Below are 6,000 nucleotides of genomic sequence, written 5' to 3'. Positions count from 1 at the left end.
ATTCGAGTTGAGGGTTTTTTAACCGCATTATGATGATGTACCGGGTAAGATGATGATGATTATTATTATAAATAAACCTCATTAGCTTCAAATCAATTATCTAAAAAAGCTCTAAGCCTAAATACATTAGTATAGGGACCTTTTCCTTTTTTATTGTAATTTTCTCCAAAGATCTTTTAACTTTGTTTATTCATCACTTAATGAATAAACCTACAATTTAGGAGGTTGCAGCCCATATTAGGTACACCGGTTAGTTATATGTGTGATTTTATTCTAAATTTTATTAGAGATAATAATGAAAAACAATACAAATTATAGGTTTTATTTGTATTCGCGTTTATGGACGATAATGGACTCCTTGCTTTGTTGATCACCAAATGAACAAAACTTTAAAATTTGGTTTGCAACACTAAAATCGCTAGAAAACTTAATAACTAATTATAAGCCTATAAATATTTTCCTTTTGGGTTATTTCTCTCAGAACGGTACGTATATCAAGTGAAGTTCAAAATTAGATTCAAACAATCACATTACATACTCTGTACAAACTACAAAGTATGCAATAATAAATAATTATGTATATAAAAAGGTAATAAAATGAGAAACATAATAAAGAGTTTGCAAGACACTTTATTTGTTCATATGTAAAGAGAAAATATAAAACAAGAATTCAAAAAATCTAGAGAATAAATGTAGAAAATTCTATCTCACTTTTTTTCTTATAATCTTGATGTAATCTCCACTATTTATATAAGTTTGTATGCTTTCATCCCATTGATTTATTATCGTAACTGATATAACTATCAATATTTAATAAATAAACATAATGATACGTAACCAACATAACTGAAATAACTATTAGATTTCACGAATATACGACTATACAAAGGTATTCAAACGAGTACACACAAATTCTCAAAATAGCTTCATGTTTCTGAAATTAAATTATTTGTATCCAAAGAAGTTTAATAGATATATGACTTACTAGATTTGGTTTTGGTGATTACATATATGATAATAAAGGAGTGACGATAAGTTTTGTTGTTTTATATTTTTGTTATAAGTCGTACTTTTTTAATTTACTTTATTCTTCTTATTTCGATACATAATTGTTAGATTGAGATTAATAAATTGCAATTTGGTACAATTTTAATTTATGTGTAAGTTATTATTAGTTTTTCATATTATACCTTTTTCGGTGTAGGAATTGGAATGCAATCAAATACATCTAAAACAATTTAATTTTATGAAATTGCATTTTTAATAATGAAATTTTTTATAAAATTAAATTAAATAATATAAAACACATACTTATTGGTTTGTTTTAATATTCTATCATGATTCCATGATTTATTCTTGATTATTTGGTGCTATATCATGGTTCTTTTATTGTCAAAAAAGATAATTATATTGTTCCTAAGTTATTGCTAATATTTGCATGTCATTTGATTCTTAGTTTCAATTAGATCTTCATCGTAGAAGAGGTTTATAATCAAGAAAACTAAGTGATAAGATTCATGAATTATATATTGATTTTTTGAGTATAATAATTGAATAATAATTATTTTTATGTGTAATAATTAAATAATAAATTAAGTTTTTTGCATAAATGCGTTATTGTTTAATCATGTTGATTACTTAAACCTTTTTTTTTAATTTAACAACATTGGTTTAAAATAGTTTATAAATCGGTAATTACAAAATCTTTTGAATACCGTGCATAGCACGGGTAAGTACCTAGTTTATATAGTTCATGAAAAATATCCTATCTTTGCTTTAAATGTGTAATAAATTCTACTTTTTTGAACCACTAATTTGTCACCCCATATATATGGTACTTAAATATATAACACCTAATCTTCAAAAGATGGTGGCTCACGGACCACGGTGGATGGAATTTTGGCTAGCTGCGTGGGGCTGCTAGCAGCTTGCAGCTGGCAGATGGGCAACCGGTGGTTGTTGCGGTTGGGCTGGAAGGGTTGGCTGCAACTGACATACATATATATTCATCAAATTAACTTTGGAATTTAAAAGTCTTTTTCCTCCTTTATTTTAGATACATACACATATTTAATTGATTTGAACTAGAGTTTTATTTTAGTTTCTTTGAGATTAAGAGATTTCAAGCTCCATAATTGCTTATATTTAATAATTAATTAAACATAGTTAAAATCACGCATAATGATACAAACTTTATATAAATTAATAAGCGATTCAAACATATTAAACTTAAATTTTAATATGATTTATATACATAAACCTATATATCTAAATGACATGTGCATCTTACCCTTTAAATAAAGTAAATATAACTAGATTAACTTGAATAAATACATACTTTCGTCGTCCCATTAAATTTGCAGTATTTGTCATTTTAGTTCGTCCCACTAAATTTACATTATTTTTATTTTTGGACAATGGCGTATTATTTCCTTTTAATTCCATTTATACATTTTAACTCTCTTTTAATTTCAATTATTTCTCTTCATTTATTACCATTATCTATTTTTTTTTAATAAACATCACTTTTCTTTTTAATTCAAACCATATAGGATAGATGAGTAACACATTTGAGATTGATAATTTGAACCCCTACCGCTTTTGTGGATATCAAGAATTTAATTGGGTATGAACACCATGTCTCAAATGAAATGTTCTTACGGTGAGATCATCGTCTTTATTAATCTTGCCCAATGTATACAATGTCTTAAAATAATTATTTGTAATCTTAAAGTGATTATTTATAATATTAAAGTGACTAATTATAGTCTTAAGATGATAATATTTTATAATCCTATTAAAGTGATCATCGTAAACTTAAGATAATCACTTACAATCTTAAAGTGATCATGTATAATTTTAAAATGATCAATTATAACTTTTAAAGTGATCACCTACGTTTTTAAAGTGATTACTTTTTATAGTCTCACCCATACCCTACTTTCAGGCGGGATATTGAATATGATAATGATGATGACTTTTTATAGTTTTAAGTAATAGCTTACAAACTTAAAATGAGCCCTTATAATTTTAAAAGTGATCGATCAAAATAATGCATTGATTGTATGAATCTATCTCGAATGAAACGGTCTCATACAAGACTTACATGGGGCTTATAATATAAGATAAGGCAGATGGAACAAAAGGAAACACTGAAAAAGGCCAATAAAGAGCGTGTTTAGATAACAACCATGGAAATTGTATCCCTCTTCCTACAGCAATAGATTAGGGTGTCTCTTCAATGGGTGCATTGCTCCCAGTTTCTCAAACACTATCCAAAACTTCATAAAATTATAAAATATAAAATTATATAATTATAAAAAAATAAAAAAATAAAAAAATTCAGACCTCTTCTGCCCTCCTCTGCTTCTGCATGCTCACAGTTTTTTCTGTATACACAGACAAACACACACTCCATTAATTTTTCTCTTGTTTGGCAGTCTGTAAACTTTCCCTCTAAAGTTAAGTTTTCTTGTATTTTTGTCTGTCATTCACACTTATTTCCCTTGGAAACCAAACTCTCCCCACACAGAGCCCCCCACCATTCCAAAAATTTATAAAATTACCAGAAAAAACAGTCAGATGATTTTATATCTAGAACTCCATTAATATGTACAATACTACAATAGTCAGTAATTACAAACATCAAAATATGTTTTTGGGGTGGAAATCAACTATGAATAATCTTAGCTGAGAAAGTGGGGTTAGATATTACAATCCACAAGTCATACAAACTGACAAGCTCTTAGATCAACTTGGGGTGATTTCAACTCACATGTAGTGCAGTACAGAGATTGCATCGTACGAGGTGAATCGTAAAGGTTTTGATACTACTCGCGTCACAAAGGTGTAAAAACACTGCGTTGTGAAGGTATGACAACTACATCAACCCAGCTACCGCATCACTGTGCAGTCGCAACCGAAACTGCCACGAATACATGACTTTTGATTCTGCTAAGCTTACAGTACTGATAATCTGATCCTGACTAATTACAATTATGTTTGACTAATCACAGGTTAATAATAACAGATCACATGACATGATTCTGCAAGAAGAGACAGTGAGGCCATTACAAATAAGAACTTTAAAAGGAATTTATTCCATCATTCAGGAACAAAAAAGAAAAGGAAAGAAAAGAAGACAATAAAAACAACAGTTCTCATTAGAATATCAAATAGGTCTTTCAAAAGGCCAAAACCAGAACAAGAGCATGGAACAAGTGTCTCTGAAGGTTTCAGCTTTCAATATGTGTAGAATTTTAACATTTCAAGGGATCCTACTACTTGGGTATATATTCAACTTACATTCATGCATCAAATCAAATTTAGGCACATAACACTGCTAAAGATTCCAGCTCGAAGAGGGAATAATGCAAAGGATATCAAAAATGTAGTGTAAAATGGTAGTTTCTCAAAAAGAATAAATCCTAAACAAACAACAGCATAACTTAGTTGGCAAAGAGGTTGGCATGGAGAGAAAACCTTCCTTATATCTAGCAGCATATGCTGCTACTGCTTTTCTGACAGTGATTACACATCAGGAGACACAAACTAAAAGACACGACTCGTTCTTTTTGCCAAAGTGATTATTCTCTATTAGGTTCCGGGAAACTTCATCCTTACAACTTCATAGAACTTTCATACATAGAGAAGACGCATTATCTGTTTGGACCATAAGTGAGAACCTAAGATCGTGGAACGACTCACTCTTCGTAGCACCTCTCCTGGTGCTGCCATTACCTCTTTTTACTACAACCGTATCTCTATTATTTTGGTTTTATCCCATGCTAGGTTTACAGTGCCTGACATTTGCAAGTCATAGAATTAATCTTCAAAGCAAAAATTTTCAAAAAGATCCGACGGTTTTGCTATCTAATTCTTACAGTTTGAGCATGAATTCTTTCTCCAATGCTGTCAGTATCCTAAGCGCTATGGTTAGAGGTGTTCATTTGGGTCATCGGATAAGTTTCGAATTAGATGTTTCGGGTCGGTTTGAAATTGGATTTTGTATCTACATTGTTTTTAATATAATTGCAAATCATTTTTGAAGTTGGGTCAAATCGGATTCGGTTACAAGGTCAGGTAAACTTCGGGTCATCGGGTCTGTTTTGAACACCTCTAAGTCTATGGTTCAAAGCAAAGAGAGGTTGATGATTGTGGAATCTTTTATCCATAAACTACTGAAAAGATGTGTAGGGCTGATGGGCAGAAAAGTTATAGTGGATGCCTTAGTGATGTTTTTCTTGTCACTGCATACTTCTGTACTATGCCATCACTAGTAACTCTTTCTGGCGCATGCATTTATCCATTTTATCATACCAAAAAAGAAGGAAAGCTACAACTATATATAATAGCTTACCTCTATGAATGGCTCCCTCTAATACTGCTCATAGGTTCATCAGGATTGATTCCATTTTTCTAAATAACATTGAACTTTATAGGCTTTGTAAAAGGTTTTCTTTTTTGATGATTATACTCTTAGTAAATGAGGTTGTTCCATCATTCCTACTCGTCTCACTATCGTGTAGAGTATTTGACTGTACAAAAGCATGTTTCGACCTATATTTTATCCGATAACATCTTACAGTACAACTTCATGAAATTCAACTATAAAGCAAGGAGAAGACACTGATCTCTTCCTCAATGCATCTAATCTTAACAACACTTCAAATCACATGTACGGTATCAATTCCTTCAAAAATAATTCCGTTACACAAAAATTTAAGAAAACGCATTGGGATTTACGCCCCAAGGCCCAAACAAATATGCAACTTCTGTTAACTTATTTTTCGTATTAAAATATATAATCTTGGAAATTTTCTCACAAAATTCAGAAAATCAAATACATCCTCAAATAAAAACACAGAGAAGTTGTGAATAAGTGATACTGAAAAGTCAGTGGACTGTCCCAACTTCTACTGAAAAAGAAAAATGCAGATCAGTGTATTGATTATTGATTCTAACTCTTATGAGAGAAACAAAACATCACTCGTCCTAGCT

This window comes from Amaranthus tricolor, chromosome 13 (genome assembly GCF_026212465.1).
Source record: "Amaranthus tricolor cultivar Red isolate AtriRed21 chromosome 13, ASM2621246v1, whole genome shotgun sequence".
NCBI lineage: Eukaryota > Viridiplantae > Streptophyta > Magnoliopsida > Caryophyllales > Amaranthaceae > Amaranthus > Amaranthus tricolor.
This window is presented reverse-complemented; position numbering follows the sequence as displayed.